General features: G+C 42.3%; 1 long non-coding RNA gene across 1 annotated transcript; it reads left to right on the top strand.

The window, feature by feature from the left end:
• The first annotated feature begins 367 nt into the window (after nt 1-367).
• Nucleotides 368-19,336, top strand: LOC123805970. The gene is made up of 3 exons (XR_006783401.1): nt 368-557; nt 16,032-16,190; nt 16,783-19,336. It is a non-coding gene; the product is annotated as an uncharacterized LOC123805970 (long non-coding RNA).
• Nucleotides 19,337-19,667: the final 331 nt, after the last annotated feature.

Genomic DNA, 19,667 nt, shown 5'->3' with positions numbered 1-19,667 from the left:
CTCCCCGGCGAGACGCAGGGAGGCGTCCGGTCCCGCCCTGGCTGCGCCCCCAACGCTGCCCCGGTCCCTCCTTATTTAAAAAAGAAGAGAAAAGAAAAGAAAAGCCGAGGCGGGCAGTGGCCGGGGGGGGGGGCGTGGGGGGTGAGGTGGGGGGGGCTAGAGGAGCGCAGCAACCGCGTCCCTAGCTTCCGTGTCAGATCCAGAGAAGGGGAGGAGCCCGACGCCCCTTGTGCTCCATTGGTCCATCCGCGTAGCAACAGCCGCGGGCGGGCCAATGGGAGCCGCGGAGCCGCGGGCCCGGCTCCAGGACCCCAACTGCCAAAAGTGCCTGGTCCCTGCCAAGAAAGCAAACCCGGGAACTCTTCAAACTCCCCGCTAACTTTTCTTTCTTTCTCTCTCTCCCCTCCCCCTTTTCCCCTTGCAATTTGTCTTCACTCTCAACTGATGCTCACTTTAGTCCCCATACTCCAACGCTAAGGGAGGGCCTTTCCGAAGGTCATCTCTTACCACCCAAGGGAGAAGCCTCCGTGGAGGTAAATGAGAGGACATTGAAAAAGGTATGTCAGGCTTTCAAATCCCACTCGGCCTTCATCACCAATGACCACTTGCAAGCCTCAGTCACAAGGGCTTCACTTTTCATATCCAGCATTTGTTTGTTTGTTTGAACCGATATGCAAATCTGTGTCCAAAGGAAGGGCAGTGTGAACATCTATTGCATGCCAGGGTTTGTCCCAGAGATTTACATGTCTTATTGTATTTAATGCTACTTGTAATTCCGGGAAATGGGTCTCCCTGTCACCATTTAATAGATGGGAAGTTGAAGTTCAAAATGACCAATGGAAGTGTCCAAAGGGACTCTATTAGTTTATTATGTGGTCTAGCAGGGTTCAAACCAGGCCAGACTGATTCCATAGACCACTTGGATTCCCTGAGGCCACCCACGTCCATAGCACATTTCGGCGTGATATATCATATGTGCTGCAAGGCTGGGGTCCGGACTCACTACGTGTTACCTAACCACCTGGAGGGCAATCTGCACAATTGCCTTGCTCCAAGAACATCTCACACTAGGTTTCATGTTTTGCTGTTGCAGTTTCGAAATTTTTAATATGTTTTGAAGAAGGGGACCTGCATTTTTATGTTGCAATGGGCCTGTAAATTGTCTAGCCAGCCCTGCATCCTAGTATGAGGCTTCTAGGACAGTTATGTGAGGACAGCTTATTAAAAGTCCCAGAAGAATTGCATATTTTGGGAACTTAAGACCTCAAGTGAAGACAGCTTGTACCTCTCTCTCTCTCTCACTTACTCTCACACTCTCTCTCACACACACAAACACACACACACACTTCTGCATACACCCTGCAGATTAGTCAGTTTTATGACACTGTAACTGTAATTTGAATCCCCAGTCTATTAAATGGGAGTGTATATATTTATGGCTGTGTTTATGTGTGTGTGCGTGCGCCTGCGTGTGCTAGCCAGGAGAGGGAATAGGGGATTGGGGAATTTACGACACACAGACACAGCCCTGATTATTGACTCTATTCCTTCCCTTTGGAGACATTACAGGGGATTTGAACCAGGTCCTGCTTTTATGGAATACATACTTGGGAGGTTTGGAGTGGCCATAAATGCTGGGGGTGGGGGCGGTGCTGGGTGCTCTGGGAGGAGACGAGCCTTGACTATCCACTGGGCCTGGCAAAGAAAAAAACAAACAAAAAAAACACATATTCTTTCACCTGTTTGACTTCCAAATCTGAGTCCTCTTTTCTGGCAAAGAGAGGCCTTGTTTTTATTCTCTGAATTGTGTTGATTTTACTCTCTGAGTTAAGAGATTATCAGTGTATCACCAATGGTGTGAAAGTCTAGAATAAATGAGGAGGAAGTCTGGAAGTTTCCCCAATACTTATTCTACCAACCAAGGTGTAAATTCAGTATTAAAGGGGTTGTAATGGACTTGAAGATGGCCAATAACTTCGAAGCACTTTATTTTGTCTTTAAGGAAACTGAGGACCAAAGAAGAAAGCCAAGTTAAGTAACTGGGTGGTGGTAAAGTTTGGGTTAGAATCTGTTTTGTCTGACTCCATTCCAGGCCTCATTCTTGCTTTCATTTCTGTATGGACATAAAAATGCTATGAAGCATTACATAATCAGTTCATGTAGGAAGAGGTTGTGGTTTTAATGAATAGCAGTATGAGGTTAAAGGGGAAGGTTATCAACATTTATTATGCTTAGTATATGCCCTTGCTTTGCCTACATGGTCTTATTTAATTGAATCTTCAGGACAACACTGAGAGAATGTAGGTAATGTTATTTTTATTTAAATTATGGGAAAAGTGAGGCACAGAGTCCTAGTTAACTTACCTAGGGTCTCACAATTTGTAAATGGATTAGCTAGGATATGAATTATGAATCGAGTTCTTCTTAATCCCTGTTTAGCAGATTAAATTATTCAAATTATTACAGCTCCATGGTTGTTCATGTTAATGACTCAGTGGAATGCAAAACTCACAACTTAAAAACAACACAAGACGTGTGACCTAGTAAACATACACTGAGAGTACGGTAGGTCCCCCATCCTCAGAACCTGTGAAAGTGACTTTATTTGGGAAAAGGGTCCTTGCAGGTATAAGTAAGTTAAGGATCTCAAGATGAGATGATCCTGGATTGGGGGTAGATCCTAAATCCCACAGTAAGCTTCCTTATAAATTCAGGAGAGACTACGGACTGAGGAAGGTGACGTGAAGAGGGTGGCAGAGATTGGAGTGAAGCATTTACAAACTAAGGGACACCAAGGATTGCTGACAGCCACCAGAAGGTAGGAGAGAAGCATGGAATGCCTCAGAAGCCTCCAGAAGCAACCAAAACTAACCACACCTTGACTTCAGACTACTGGTCTCCAGAACTGTGAGAGAATAAATGTCTATTGTGTGAGGCCAACTGGTTTGTTTACTGTGGCAGCCATAAGAAACTAACATAAATGCTGAACTTTATTACTGTACTTTAAAAAGTAAAGAAACACAAGCATTAAAACAGTATTAAAAGTATTCCAAGCATAAACTGCCTGCCGAGAAATGTATTAGAAGAAATCATCAAAAATGAGATTCATGTGTCTACATATCAACAAATAATTCATGAGGATCAATCAATACTTACGTATATAATTCAGGAAGATTTAGTTTAATTTCTTTACCTGGCCAATGACTGGCTGGATATTGAAGCAACCTGTTGATCTGATCTATATTTTGTATGTGTCTAAGAGAGGAGGGTTATTGCTGGAAGCTTAAAACCTTTGTGTAGAGACGGGGCCCTACTTCCTCCTTGGGTATGGAAAGCTGGACAGAGTATTGTTCCTACCATAAGAACAAGAAAAATCAGATGAACTAACTTTTCTTGAATCCCTGAGAGAGTTGAAGCTGCAGGGCAAGCAAGCCCAATTTCCAAGTGAACACAGACCTCTCCAAGGGGAGCTGGGAGGGGAGCACAGGTTTTCCATGTGGCAGGTCACGGACAGAAGCAACTCCAGGAGCCACCTTAAAATTTTTAGCGACTTGTTCAGGATTGAGTGTAGGCTAGCATGAAAATATGGAACCACTGGGAACCATAGAAACAATGGGAGCTCTCATGCACTCACAGGATTTTTAACATGGATTTCCACGGGATGCTCACAAGGAAGAATGGGGGCAAGCAATAGACCGTCATGAGCCGCCTTCGGGAATGCAGGCCGGGAAGAGGGGAGCAGCTGCCATCATGGGAAGTCAGGAAGCCTGTCTGACCCCTTCTCCCTGCAGAATAAGATCCGCCAACTGCTTGGAGAGGGGCAGCAAACTGTAGCATCGAGGGCACAGGTGAAGACCGATTAAGGCTGGAGAAGGATAACAGACAAATTCCCTCTAAGTCTTGTCAATGAAAGAGCTCTGGGACCTGTATCTTGTACCAATACTCATAGTGATCTGCTCAGAAAGGGGCAGGATGCTGCTCTCACACAAGACCCACCACAGATGCAAGGAAGAGCATGGCTGCCTTGGGGAAGAGGGACAGGAACATCCAGAAAACCCACTCTTGAGGCCCGGGCACACAGGCTTAGCTTAAAGAAGAACTGAAAGTTTATTTTTCTAGGTTTCTTTTACTATACACTTGGGGTTAAATGTTATTTGTAGGTTGACTGCAATAATTTAAAGATGTATGTGGTAAACCCTAGGGCAGCTACTAAAAATAGCTAAAGAAAGAGGTATAAATAATGAGTCCATAGTGAGGATGGTCTTTCTAACAAACTGTAGAATAATTGGGCATCCATGTGCAAAATAAATGAACATTGGTTCATATCTTGAACTATATACACAAATTAACTCAGAATGGATCATAGATTTAAATGTAAAACTTCTGGAAAAAAGATAGCAAAAAAAAAAACCCCCCACAAAACCCTTGGGCTAGGAGAAAACCTTGGATTGGGCAACTATTTCCTTGATATAACACAAGTATAGTTCATTTAAAAAATTTTAAGTTACACCTGATCAAAATTAAAAAGGTCTCCACTTCAGAAATTACTGTTGAAGTGAACAAGTCAGTCACAAGTTGTGAGAAAATATTTTCAAAATAAACATCTGATGAAGGATTTTTAATGAGAATCTAAAGAACCCTCAAAACTGAGTAATAAGAAAACAGCCTACTAAAAGAATGGGTAAAGTATTTGAGTAGATACTTCACCAAGAAAGACAGAGATGATAAAGAAGTACATGAAAAGATGCTTAACATCATTAGTCATTAGGGGAATTCAACTTAAAATCACAATGAGACACCACTACCTACCTATTGGAATGGCTGAAAAAAATGGAAACAAAATCAAATTGGCAATACCAAGTGCTGACAAAAATGGGGACAACTGGAACTCTCACACATTGCTGATGGGAATGCAAAATTGTAGTCCTTTTGGAAAGTAGTTGGCACTTTCTTATACATTTAAACATATACTTATTATGACCCAGTGGTCCATCCATATGTATTTACCAAAGAGGAATGAGGATACTTTCTCACAAAAACCTGAAACTAATGTTGATAGAGGATTTATTCATAATGGCCCCGAAACAGAAAACACTCAACTGTCATTCAACTACTGATTGGGTAAATAAATCATGGTATATCTATACAATGAACTACAACTCAACAATAAAAAGACACAGACTTCTGAGACTTCTGATATGTATATTAATATGGATGAATGTTCAGAGAAGGAAGCCAAGCTCAAGAGTAAACATACTGTGTGATCCCTGACATTATGGAAAGGGAAAACACAAAACAATGATAAGAACAGAGAATGTATGAGTGCATGTCTAAAGCTGAGGATGGAAAGAGGACACGGAATTTTTTGGCGGGTGATGCTAGTATTGTATATTGTGAATGTGACAGTGGCTACATGACTGTACACACTCTCAAAATTCATATACCAAACACAAAAGGGTCATTCTATTGTTTATAAATTATAGCTCAATAAACCCGAGTTTAAAGGAAAAATAAGCTTGGTAATTAGGAAAAGAGGATACTATGAAAGAAAGGTAAATGTGTCTCCTTACAATTATTTCTGAATTGGTAAGCTCTGATGAAGGTCAGTAGTTTTTAAGTATATGTACATCTTTTCTTTCCTTTTTTTTTCAAACCCAGATCCTTAGTTCATGATGTGGGGTGAAAAGATATCCCAGTAGAGGTACTAGAGCTTTGTTCAACTTGGCCATTGCCAACCATATCTTCTTTGCAGAACCCCTGCAAGTTATCCTCTGGCCCACCAAATTCCATGAGGCACGGTTTAAAAACGATAGGCCTAGAGGACTGAGAATATCCCTGAGTGTGTTCTGTAGAACACCAGTGCCGTGAACTGCTCCATGAATAAGAGGGTTCTGTAACCATAAGTGACATGTGGCAACTCTACCTGTCACATCCCTGTTTGGGAGATTCACAAGGCATACTAGCATTTAAGTGCTCTGGAAAGGACTGCGGGAAAGAAACCTGTTTTTACTTCTTTTAATTCTGTTCACTTCTTTGACTTTGTTATTGAATACATAAAACATTAACTTGTAGGTTAACCTCTGGGGAAAGGTGTTTATGTCTCACTTTGTAGAAAGTAATAGAGAGTATCATCTCTAGAACATCTACTGTAAATTCAGGCCTGTCTTAGCTACTTTCTAGTTATTATCTCATTTTGCACACCACCCCCCAATGTGATGAGGTGTAAACACCTATTTTTAGAAGAAATTGAGCTTGAAGACATCATGCAGTATGTTACTTGATGTCTCCAAGTCTACAGAGCTAGTGGGCTTGTCTGTCTCTATTGTCTGAGCTTTGAGGCTTAGTGGATGATCTAATAAGACTTCAGAAAAGTAGGCCTTGAACTGTTCCAGGTGAGCACATGAATTCCTGCTTCATATAGTTTTTCCTGGTCCCTGCATTTTCAATTGGAGTCTGTCATTGGTAGATTTTATTTATGATGGAATTGGTGTTTTAGGTATCTTTTAGTTGCAAGGAAGAAAACCCACTTGGTCTAGGAAATGTAAAGAAATATATAGAAACACATAAAACATAGTGTAAAGAATTAAGGAGTATCTTATGCACTTGTGCACAGGACAGGTATCGGGCCTCATGAACTCAGAACCAGAAAGGGAAAGAGAGCTTTTGGGATCTAAGGATAGCTTTCTCCCATTCTCTCCTTCTTCTTCTCTCTCCATTTCTTCTTGTGACTTCTCTTCTCTCAGTGGGTCCGCACCAGGTTTTCATCCCCTTTGTCTCCCAGATTCACCATGCAATGGCAAAACATGACCATCCCAAAACTACTTTACATGTTTTTACACAGGACACCATCTGCAACCAAGAGACATCCCTTCTGGTATCCCAGGTGAGAGAATGTGATTGATCCAACTTGATTAGATGTTTGCCACTGGATCATTAAACCCTATAGGGGAGTGAGAGCAACTCACCAGTCTTAGGAGAAATGGACCCACCTTTCAGAAACAGTGCTTGATCTGGTCCTTCGACTGTATAGCCCAGTGTTCCCAAAATCTCTCCATGATGGTAAGAATCACCTGATGCACTTGTGTATATTCTCCAAGGCCCCAAGGCAGACCTGCTGGATCACAATCTCCACAGTTGTTCTTGGCTGCACCCAGGGAGCTTTAAAGCTATGGATGCCTGGATCCCACATTGTGAGCTTCTGATAGAATGGTCTGAAGACAGCTTGGTCAACAGCAGCGTTAAAAGCTCCCCAGTTGAATCTAATGTGCAGCTGAGGTAGAGACCCACAGGAAGGACTTGGGGAGTAGCGTTTAGTAAGCATTGCAGGTGATTCCTGACATCAGAGGAGTTTGAGAACACTTCTGCAAGTTAGGTATGTGTATGCTCTGTAGGGAGAAGAGAGCAAACACTTTGACAGGTTCTTTAAGAAGAGCATGTTGGAGAGAAACGAGTCTGAGCTTAGAGGTCCCCTAAAACCAGACTCAACTGTAATTTTAGCATTTCCTTGGAAATGGAATTTTGAATGGTGGGTTGAAGAGAGAAAAAGCCAGCTTGGAAGCACTTACAGTTAATTCTATCATTCCTTCATCCTCCCATTCTGTACTTAATGGTCATCTATGATAGACTAGAAACCGCTCTAGTAAAGGGATGATGGACCCAGTGGTGAATAATAATAATACAGACACCTTGGGATCCTATAATATTTAAATGGCCTTTTGCAATCTTAAATGACTGAGGAAAATCTTTACTGAATTAAAATAAAATATAGTATATTTGCATCCTGGCCCTTTTGATCATTGTTATTCTTCCTCAGAGAAAGCTTTCATATAATGGCAGCAAAATCCATTGAAATCCTGATTTAGAAACACTTAGCTGCCCTTGTCAACAATGAGTCCCATGATATTTTTAGCATCTTACCAAGATTCAAACAAACAAACAAACAAACAGGCAAAATCTCTACACAATGGGGCAATCATCCAGAGGGAAAATTATAGCTTTCTGACCAAATTTTATGGATGGATTTCTAACTGTTAACTAGCCATCGGCTGCAGGAGTACACAAATTCCAATGTCACCTCTGGGCAAAAAGGAGTTGACTGGAGCTGGAAGCCTGCGTCGCATCCCAATTCCTGGAATGAGTAGTGTTTTCCTTCCCGCTTCCCTTCCTCCCTTCGACCGCCCTCTTCCTCTTTCCTGTTCACACTCCGTTTCTCCCAACACTAAGTCACGTTGAATTTTGGCATGCCCAGCACTCTGATCCTTTCTCATGGTGCTTTTCTACTGGAAAGATGTGAAAACAAAGGATCACTTTCCTAAATCAAGCTTCCCTTTGGCAGATCATTCCTGAGCTCCTGGTTTTACTTCATATGCATGCGATTTCATTTTCCCCCTCACCATCATCCAAGTCCCAAAATTCATAATTTCACAAGCTGCCAAACCATGTTTGATCAGAAGAGTGTTTCTGGATCTGGTTTGTGCAGACTAGAAAGAACAGAGGGGAGGGGAACTCACCGTCTGGGGTACCCTGCGTTCTGAGTGTCTTGCAGACTTGTACGTATCCATCTCTTTAAACCTCCCAGTGTCCTGTGAGCTCATATTTTGCCCCATTTTATAGATGTGGAAATTGAACCTTACAGAATTTTAATCTCAGCACTTGGGAAAGCATTGGATGACCGAAGGTGGCTAACCTCAGAAATCATTTTCACTTGCATGTGTAAGAGGATTGTTGGGCCTCACTTTCATGTTGGTGTGACTTGGTGGGGGGGCAGGAGGGCAAGCCAACATCTGAACATTTTATTGAGTATAAACCAAATCAAAGCTCCCATTTGACCCTTACCCCTCTGTTGTCTGGAATGGCTTGGGGTGGGGTACATCAAAGACTCATGCCACAGCAGAATTTTCCTTTCTTTTTCTGTAAATGTCTTATAGGAACAGATCTGCCCGCGCAGTGTTTTGGAATGATAAGTAGGTGTGAACAAGTCTGGTGGCTCCAGGACATGGCTAGGTGTGCACCACTGAATGACACTGAACACCCCGGCACACTTGGGTGGTTTGGCAATGCTCTGTTCACAAGGGCCTGGGTCACTGTTTGGGGGTGTCCAAGTCATCGTGAATTGCCCCAGTTCCCAAAAGAGCATCTGTTTCCAGGAAGAAACTGAAAATGTCATTCAGGTTCAGAGGGAGAGGGTTACTACCATTTTTGTTTGTTAGAGCAAGCACTTCAAACTCAGGGGCTATATTTTAGCGAGTGTGTATGTGTCTCTGCGTGTGTGTATGAACAGTTAGGTATGGAAACCACACAACATCACATTCAACCATATCATTAGAAACTGTCTCATTCCTCACTGACCACCTTCTCCCTTCCCCTTTCCCTTCCCCTTCCCAGAAAAGTTGTTCTAGTGGTTTCTGGAGGGATTAAGAAAAAAAAAGAAAGAAACCTCATAGACACAGACAACAGCATGGTGATTATCAGAGGGGCCAAGGGAGGGGGAACAGGGTAGAGGGGGGATACATGCTGAGGGGAGGAGACGACTTGGGATGGGGACCACGCAGTGCGATATACAGATGATGTAGTATAGAACTGTACACCCAAAACCTACATGATTGTGTTAACCAATGTCACCCCCAATGAATCTAATAAAAAGGAAATCATTTTATGATTATAAAGGTAAGATATGGAGGATGTATTTGCAACTTTCTGCTAAATTGTGTTTTTCAAAGTTCCTATCATGAACACTGATTATATATGTGTGTATGTGGCACACATAGAATTGAATGAATTCAATCTTTGTTTTCATACCTGAAATTAAGCCAGAAAAGTTATAATTTGCAAAATATTTATCATTTTAGCACTCTGTGGTCTTTGCAAACATCTTGCATTGTCCCCATGTCTCTCTCTCCCTCTCGTTCTCCCTCATCTGTCTTCCACCAGCTCCCCACGCCCTCTGCCAGCCCTCTCCTGCCTCTCTGCCCACACCGACTTGAAGAACCAGTTTCTCTCCTTGCCTTTACTCCAACGCCATAAACTTAAAACAAAACACATGGCTCAGGACAGGGTGCTGTCTTCAGTTTTTGATTGCTTTCTTCTGATACTTTCTTGTTGATTTTGGATTCTGTCCTTCAAAACCCCAAGAGTACACTTTCTAGGTATGGAGCAAAATAAGTTTTTTTTTTAATTCCTCCACTCAGCAGAATCTTGCTGAGTGTGTGGGATGCACCAACTCAGTGGTGCAAGATTTGATTGGAAGCAGCTGACAAGCTGCAGCCATCTGGTAAGTGCACTCACCAAAGAGGCTGTCCCTTGTGGTTGCTTAAGAAAAACATGTGTAGTCTCTGGGTCACAACTGCTTATCCTTTGTTCTCATAAATGCTGGATTGAGGCTTGTTTTTCCCCATGGCCCTGGGATGAGGCAGAAAGAACTGTGGGCTCGTGGGAGGGACCCTGGGTCCATGAACCACCGAGATCCCATGTGCAAACACCATCCTTCTACACCTTTCCCCTTGGATCTTATGCAGATTTGTATCTCCCTCCTCCCCTTCACTCTCTTGATCCCTGTTACAGATTAAAACTTTGGTGTTATCTTGTAGTGGGACAGGCTCCCTGACATCTCCAGGTGATGGCAAGCTTCCTGAAGGCAAGCACTTTCTCCAAACATAGAGCGTGGCACAGAGGAACCACTTAACTCTTTTTATAATACTTCAGTGCATTAATGAGCGTGGCCACTTTCCTCAGCCTCTCCAACCCAGTTCTGGAATGGGGAGGCATGGCTGAAGGACACAGCCTTAGAGAAGGGACTGACTCTTGAAGCCGTGGATTCACCAAGTTCCTGACTTAAAAGAAGATCCATTGCTCCGGAAGGGCTCAGATCCTCTCTGAGGACCCTAAAGTTAAGGATGTTCCTTCTGGCCAAATGTGCTCCGGGACAGAGTGTGGACAGACCCAGGGAATGAGCACACGGAAGACCACGGTCTTGAACACGCTGTGTATTTGGCTGACTGCAGCTGCCCTTGACCAGGGCAAGCTAGTGAGAGCTGGCCATGGAGTCAGTAAGGAAGGCATGCCTCTCTTGGTCATATGCATTTAAACATTATTTAAAATTGATTTTTATAATCTTTAATAATAGACTCTAAAAACAGTTGTAGATTTATAAAATGAGCAAATAGGACAGAGTTTCTGATTATTCTTCCCCCTCCTCCTGCATCCAGTTTCCCATATTGTTTACATCACACGTTAGTATGACACATTTGTTGCGATCAATGAACCAGTATCTATACATCATTATTAACTGAAGTCTATAATTTAATCAGATATCCTTGGTTGTTACCTTGTGTCCCTTTTCTATTTCAGGATCCCATCAAGAATCCCATCCTGCATTTAGTCATCATGTCTTCTTGAGTTTCTCTGGGCTGTGATGGTTTCTCAGACTTGCCTTTGGGGATCTGTCCAATGTTTTTCTCATGATTGGACGGGTGGTATGGATTTGGTGGAGGATGACCCTAGACGTAAAGTGCCATTCTCATCACATCATGCCATATTAGACACAGTGCATAATATCAACATAATTATTACTGTTGATGTTGACCTTGATACCCTGGCTGAAGCAGTGTTTGTCAGGTTTCTCCGCCGTGCATGTCACCACACAGGTCAGCCTTGCTCCCTCCTTTCCACGCTAAACTCTTTGGAAGAGAGTCACCATTGCATAGGTACTTATGTGAAGGCAGTGATGGACTTCCTCAAGGCGTGTACTGAGCTAATTTTGTGGCCTGTGTGTGTGTATCTCCATATACGGAGAGTGGATTCTCCATATAACTCTGATACGCTGTAGATTTTACAAAACACAACGAACTCCGAGCAAGATTACTTGTACATGTGCATGTGTGTGTTGGGAGGTCAGAATTCCATACAAGAAAACTGAATATATTTATGTCAGTAACATTTAAAACAATGTAGTCACCATGTGGAGACCTACTTCTTTTAGAAGTAGAGAGTGTTTAGCTAAGGAAAAGTTGGTGTGGGTGAGATAATAACAGCGGCCACTAACATTTATCAGGCATTTGGTAGGACCAGTGTTGTATGAAGGATTTTATGTCCATTTTATTTGATTTTGTATCAACCTCTGAGAGAGCAGTGTGGCCTTGGGTCACTTACTTAACCTCTATATTCCTCTATTTCCTTGTTCATTATATGGAGAAATACCTATGTCATCAAGTAGTGTGTGGAAAAAAATGAGATCATATGTGTGGGGGCTATCAGAGAGCTTAGCAACTTGCCCACGGTCACTCAGATAATAAGTGACAGAGCCATGGCTGCAATCCATGTGCAAATTGTGCCAAATCCATGTTTGTGACCACCATAGTCAGTGCTGCATGTCCTCCCAGCTGAGGTGTCGTCTGGTTTGAATAACTCTAGAAGTCAGAGTAGCAGAAGATGGGCCTGCCAGCCCAGAGGTGCAGTTTCCCATGCTCCCCTATCACTGCCTAATTTTCAGGTAGGATTAGCCGGAGCATTAGAAGCCTCTGCTGAATGGGTTTTTCCTGAGCTTTCCTTTTTGTCCCTTCCCAGAGGAACATTCTAGAGCATTCCAAGACACTGGTGATAAAGTTGCTTTATTTTCACCCCTCCTAAAAGCTGGGTTAATGGAGTTGTGTTAGAGGAAACTTATTCCTCTCCTTTTTTTGCTTGATGAGATGCTGGTCAGTCCTTCAAAAGCACACCATCCCTGCACGTATGGCGTGCTTCTGTCTCCGTCTTTGGGGACCACAACCACTGAGCACGAACCTAGGTAGATGTATTCTGAAATCAAAATTACCAAGAAAACATCCAAACTACTACCACCACCCCTGCCTGGTGTGTGGAATTACCACGCACCATGATTAAAGTAAATCACCATGATGATTTACTTTAATTTTACCAAACTTTCAAGAAACAAGATCACTTTTTGTCTTCTGCTGCTCAAAAGTGTGCCAAAGACTTGGGAGGCCAAAGGAAAAAAAAAATGTCTTGAGCAGTTGGCTGATAGGAGGAAAAATGCAAATGTTAAAGCTTTGGGCTGAAAAGCAAGCAGAGTGATTATTAGAGAAGGCTCCGGGAACAAAGTCCCCCTCAGAAGCCCTGACGAGCAGGAGTCCCTTCTCTCTTTGGGATGATCTCAAGGTGGCTTGAGTTGTAATGGTAAACTGGTTTTAACCGGTCTCCTGCGTGGCCTGGCAACCGAAGCCCAGAGCTGGTCAAAGATTTTTATTTCCCTCAACCGCAGGGAGGAAGGCGAAGGCACAGTGACGAGGTGCTTAATCAGCAGGCCAAGTCGAGCCTTTTATTCGTTGTATACCACACTCAACAGAAAGTTATTGCTTAATTAACCCCTCTGAATGAATACCTGATAATTAATAAACCCGTGAAGTATACCCCAAGGCTTTAAGTTGAAGAAGGCTCCTCTCTTCAAGTGGAAAAGAGAAAAAAATCATGCTGAACTAATGGGAAAAAATTCCGGTAGAAGGCAAAGCAATTAGGATTAGTGAATTCCATTTCATTTAAAGTTCCAAGATGTAGAAGCCATTTATCTAACAAATTAATAATAGGAGTGACTTGCCTAATATAGTAACGAGTCCTTGTATTTTATTAGTGGAAATCCAAACTGAGCAATTTAATGATAGACAAGCTTCCATATATATAATTTTTGTTACACTTTTAAAAATAATGCCACTGCACACAGATAGTTTTAGATTTATGCATCTTTTCTAAATTAGTCCCTGCTTTAGTTGGGAATGGTACATTTCATATTACAGCTCTAGAAAATCAATATTTTTTAGTGTTTTCTTTCATTTTAAAGAATTTTATCACTTGGCTAATTGTGTCAGCATAAGAAAAGAGCAGATTTGATAAGGTGACTCTTGTTTCACAGGAATTATTAAAGTTACCACAGACTATACATGGGAGCACTGTGTGGGCTATTGAATGGTCCTGGGGGAGCTGGGAGGTACAGCAGAAGGGAAGCCATTACCTTAGGGTCACAAAAGTAACCTTTCTCCCTAAATTAAGAAACAGCAAAGAGATATGCCCTCAAAAGTATTTATGTTAGGGATATCACAACAAAGATCCATGGACTCAAGTTTCTCATGGAGCCTCTTGGATTTTACTTGGGGCCTAAGACAAGTGAGCAGGCCCTGAGAACACTGTTCTGCCAACCTTCCCTCTGTCTGAGGGGTTCATCTACCCATGCAGTACATGCCACTGCATCCCTGCTATATGCCAGGTGGTTGATACTAGCTCTAACCATTTCCTCAAACTGGGGAGCAACTAGAATGGACCTTCTATGATCCTCCACTATCTGAGTTATCTCTCGCATCAATTCCTGGAGCACAGTGTGCTCCAAAGTAGCGAAGGGCAATAGCAACAAGCTGAGGTGACACACAGTCTGAAAAAAAACGAACACTTCAGAGGAAAGCAAAATGGCACCCATGTCCTACTGGCCATAAACTTGTATAGGTCTGAGCCTCCATTTCCATAACCTGAAAAATGGTTAATATAAATATTTTCTACATAGGCTAGTTTTTGTGTTTTAGAAAAACTGGCATGTGGCGAGCATCTAAGATCACTAATAATTGTCCATTTTCTGCCAGTATGCAAAATCTTAGGGGGATCCCAGAGTATCTAAATACTAATACTAATATTAGTGCTAATACTACTACTAATAATAATTACAGCAACGCTAAGAGTAAAATACCATGCCAGGCACCCTGTATAGATTTTTCCAAATTGTTTTCAACAATCCTAAGAAAACAACATTACTTGGCTCATTTTAGGGAGGCAGCTGTTTCTGTCGGCACAACTAGTTCTCTACTGCTAAACTTCTAGGTGAAAACATTTGAGCAGACACACTCTATCCCTGCCTGATAAACAAGCCTTCTTATATAGAATGTCTCCTATATTTGTACAAAGGAATTAAATGCATATATCTAAACATGCACACTCAAAGATCAATTGTATTCAATGATATAGCAGGTGCGTTTTTCATCTTTAAAACTCCTGCAAGAGTAGTTTTCCTTTGCAGATTGAATTAGCAAAGTAGGAACAGATGAAGTGAATTGTCAATTGTTCAAATGCAGGCTCATATTATAGAGACATATCACAACCTTGGGGGCTGCTAATGTGGAAAGATAAATCCCTCCTCATAAAATGAGTATTAGTAGCAATCTACACCAATGAATTTAATTTCTCATATCCTTGTAAATCTCCAGAGCTCACATGAGGTGCTTGCTCTCTATTACCTCACCCAGATCAGAAAGTTCAGGATCATCCTAAAAAACCCCCTTTATTTTCCCAACCTGTTTTGCTTCATTCTAAAGAACTGTAGTAGCAACATTAAACAGAACTAGTTAACAGGGGCTTTAAGAAAATTAAAGGCGCAGCCAAGTCTAGACATCCCAAAATAAGTGGTTAGGGGGAGTACATGCCTTTGGTCCAGTTATTCTGGCCACCTTCTTAATGGACAATTTGGATCGCTGCACAGTCAATCCGCTTAATTGCCTCTGTGTTGGCCATTAAAACAAATTGAATGCGCTATGGCCAATTTGGTCATGTCATAAAGAAATGACCTATAGGGCCCATCGAGAAGCAGAATTTCAGCCATTATTCGATTATATCTGATCAATGGAGACAGCCCATATGGGAAATCCAGGAGCCAGAGTGGATCATACAGGAGCCCCCAGCCTACTTTGCTGACCACATTATCAGGATCAACTGTCAACAGCAATGAAATTAGCCAGGTGGTTGACAAAGCATCACCTTACTCCGTCCTGGGGAAAGGAAAGTCAGTACCTCATGACTTTGCCTAAAATATCCAGTCAGCAAACCAACAGGTCATCTTTTCCACTTTGAGTTCTGAGTAATTTGAGAAGGAGAAAAAAAAATTCAAAATCTCCACTAGCTTTGACCTCTAATGTTGGTATAAAAATAGACTTCATGAGGCATTCATTGTGATTAATGCTGGGTAAAGGTAATTTAAGTGAGGCCTAATTTTCTTATTTTTCTAGATCTCATCTTCATGCACTGTACCTTTTCCTGTACCTCCTGAGATCTGAGAGGTCTCAGGACTTTTGTCCGGGGCCTCTAGTACTCTGCCTTTCATCTGAAGTCACCTTGGTCTTCAGCATCTCTGTGAAGTTGGACAAGAGGAATGACTTTTAATAAAGGTATTGCTGGATTATACTTTATATTTTTAAGCCAAGGAGAAATAACTATGGGCAATATTTACTGAACATTTGTTATATGCTAGATGCAAACCTCAGCATTTTAAATATATTGTTTCATTTAATCTTCAATTGATCCTGAGAAGTAGGTTCTGGAATCTCAACTGTATGGATGAGGCAATTGATATTTAGAGTTTAATAACCTGTCAAGGTCAAGGTCATCTAGTAGTTTCAGAGTCAGGATGTCACTCCTGGACCCCCTGACTTCAAAGCTTGTACTCTAAAATATCACATTGTCCTAAGTTCCACTGGCTGCTCCCTCAGCCTATGAAGGGAAGTTTTCTCAGCCAGGGATCTTGTGTTCATGGGGAGCTTAGCAATGTGATAGGAACCACAAAGAGATCACTCTCCGCAGCAGCAAAGAGTGTTTACCACCATTCCAGTCGGCTAGAGACCCTACGGGAATGTCAATTGCTTATGTTGGACCCTGGCAGTCACCATGCAAGTGGCCCATACCAACATACCAGTGAGTTTGGGGTTGTGGTGAATTGTGAGAAACCATAAGAGGGTAACCAAAGTACTTCTCTCATGCCAGCTTTCTCCCAGGAGCCAGCGGCCTTGACATGGATAGACTAGAAGAGAAAAGAGCCACAGTGACTCTGAAAGAAGAAAGACACATGAAGACATAGTGGTACATGGACGTGAGCAGTGTTCGGGTTCAGTGAGCCAGGTGGAATGGCCTGGGGTGGGAGAGCTTCATGTGAGAAGAGGAATAGGGAGAAAGGAAGATGGTGAGATGGACTTGTATCAGGTGGGTAGACATGTGGGAACACTAAGAGAAGAATGATGGTTGGAGTTTGAATGGACTGTAGAGGCCAATGAGATAGTGGAAAATGAGTCAAGGACAGAGACTGAGACTATCTTAGTTCCAAGTATATCATAGTAACAACTTTCACTGTTCACCACCACCATCACTGCCGCCATCACCACCGCCCTCCTCACCACCACCACCATCAGCAGCAGCACATGAGCACCACCATCGCCAACATCACAATGAAAGAAACAACGAGGGCATCTAAATTACTGGATGCTTTCTGTGGACCAGGGAGAGTGCTGAGTGTGTATTTATTCAATCCTCACAGAAACCTTATGCTTTCTTTAAAGATAAGAAAAGGGAGACTTAGAGAGTTCCAGAAAATTTTTGAAGGAAACACAGTAAAGTGTAGAGTTATGCTTTTAATCATTATTTGTGGTTATTACAGAAAAGACAAAGCTATGACAAAGACAGAAAACTTGGACAGAGCTACCGAACAAAATAAAACCTGAGCCTTTGCCATGCTGGGGCCGTCTTTAGCAGATCTGATCAGTATGTGGATGTCTGAAGGGAACTCTTCATGTGTTTTGCCCACTGCTTGCTCCCTGGTGGCAAGTGTCCAACATCTGGGAAGTCAGCTGTCATTGCGGCCAGCTTGTAAACCAACACCCTCCCGGGCAGGTGTGGTCTTGTCTGACTTTGGGAAGACCACTCGTTCCTCCTCCCACGGCCTCCAGCTGGAGTCAGGGGGAGGGAAGCTGCAGAAAGGGCATGACCTTTTTTAATAGCTGCTATTTCCACGGAGTCTTTCCTTCACTCTGAGTGTAGTCTTAAGTGCTCAGTGAGGATTCCAATGAGTGAATCACATACGGCATGATGTACTGGTCAGTATAAGACATTTCATAACCCCGGTGGCTTTAGTGATTTGTTTATTGTTATTTCTCTTTCCAAGTTAGAATTCATCATTTCTGTGTGTGGAAGAGGCACTCTTTTCATCACTTCTGCTTCATGCTAGACTAGAAACTGTCTTAGGGACCTGGGAGATGCGAGATGCTTGACTATCAGAAAAAAGCTAATGAAAAGAATATTTAGCTCCGTTTTCTAGATCACAAAACTGAGACCCAAAGACTTGGACTGCATATCCTATCTGGGGGTGAATTCTTTTAAAGAACTATGTTAAACACATAATAGAGATTTAGAAGCTTTACATCTCTTAATGCTGGGGGACTGATAAACCTTAAGTCAGAGGTGCTTCTGAGGAGGGGAAGAAAAAAGAAATAACCAACCCCTTTAACAGACGGAAGGACACAGCTTTCCTATCATTCTGGTTTAAAAAAACAGATGTGTAAATGGACAAATTACAAGAGGACTAATCATTTTACAAACCAAGATGCTGCAGAACTACTTTCAATAGAAGTTCTGATAGTACATTTTAAATCACATCAGATTTACTTGTAATTAATTACATGCAGCTTTTCATCAGAGCAATTACTATGTAGAACAAGAGATACAGGTACCCTCACTACCTGAAACACATTATGAGGGTGTTTACCTGGCATATTTTCTTAGGTCAAAGGGTTAAGGGATTGGCGAACTTAATTTTACATTGTTTCTGGGGTCCTTTCAAAGGGTAAGGAGGTTGTTATGGACTCAGTTGTGTGTGTGGAGGGGGAGGGGCTATTGCTAGGATTCAAAGGAGCAGGGTATTTCAAGAGGGGTTTCCCCCTCTGTAAGCCAATAAATAGATCATGGGCTTGTTCTTTTGAGGTCTAGGAAGTAAAATAAAAGACATTACTCATCTTTAAATCTTTTCAAAAGGTAACATAGTAGGTCAAAATACAGGCGTTGGAATCAAGAGACAAGGATTTGAAGCCTGTGATCTGTCACTTGGTAGCTACTTAACTTTGTTTAAGGACCTTAACTTCTCTGAGCCTTAATGCCCTCACCTGTAAAATAGAGATCGTCACACCTGGATGCCATTAGGATTAAATGAGAAAATGTGCAAATGTTCAGAATGATGTAAGAGTGTAACATAGTGCCTGACATAAAACAGACACTCAGTAAAGTGACATAGAATAGTGGACAAGTTAATAGACATACTGAAAAACATGGAAATTTGTGTCTGTACTAATTGGTGCAAGCCTGAAACCCAGGAAGAAATCAGAACTGCAACATGTGATGAAGGATAAACTTTATTGCTAAGTGAATGTTTGAAGAGCCCCAAAGAAATTCCCACGTGAGCAAAATGGTTCTTCAGTCCTTAAACCCACTACTCACCCTCTGCCCCAACTGAGGTGGGGTTTCTTTTTGGTAGGATTTCTCTTGCCAAATGAGATGATGGGGCCCATTATCAAGAGGACCTGTACCAGTGATTGGATGATGTCATGTCCCTTGAGAGAACAGCAAATGCCTAAATCAAGGCCTGGGAGCCCACAGGTTTGGCTAAATGATGGTAGATGCCCAGCACCAGAACTGACTGGACCAATTCTGGAAAAATGAACTAATCTCAAAAGCCACTGTCCAAAAATGGGTCTGGGCACAGCAATTGGCTCCTCAAGCTCTTCTCCTGCTAGATTCGTTATTCAGAACCAGCTCAGGCATTTAGCCTGTCTGACCTCTCTACAAACCCATAGCATGCTCCCAAGCATGAAACTACTCACCTGGCC

Source organism: Phyllostomus hastatus, unplaced genomic scaffold (assembly GCF_019186645.2).
Source record: "Phyllostomus hastatus isolate PE091 unplaced genomic scaffold, TTU_PhHast_1.1 phas_scaffold_345, whole genome shotgun sequence".
In the NCBI taxonomy this organism is placed as follows: domain Eukaryota; kingdom Metazoa; phylum Chordata; class Mammalia; order Chiroptera; family Phyllostomidae; genus Phyllostomus; species Phyllostomus hastatus.
The sequence above is the reverse complement of the archived record's forward strand: the minus strand, read 5'-3'. Positions and strand labels throughout refer to the sequence as shown.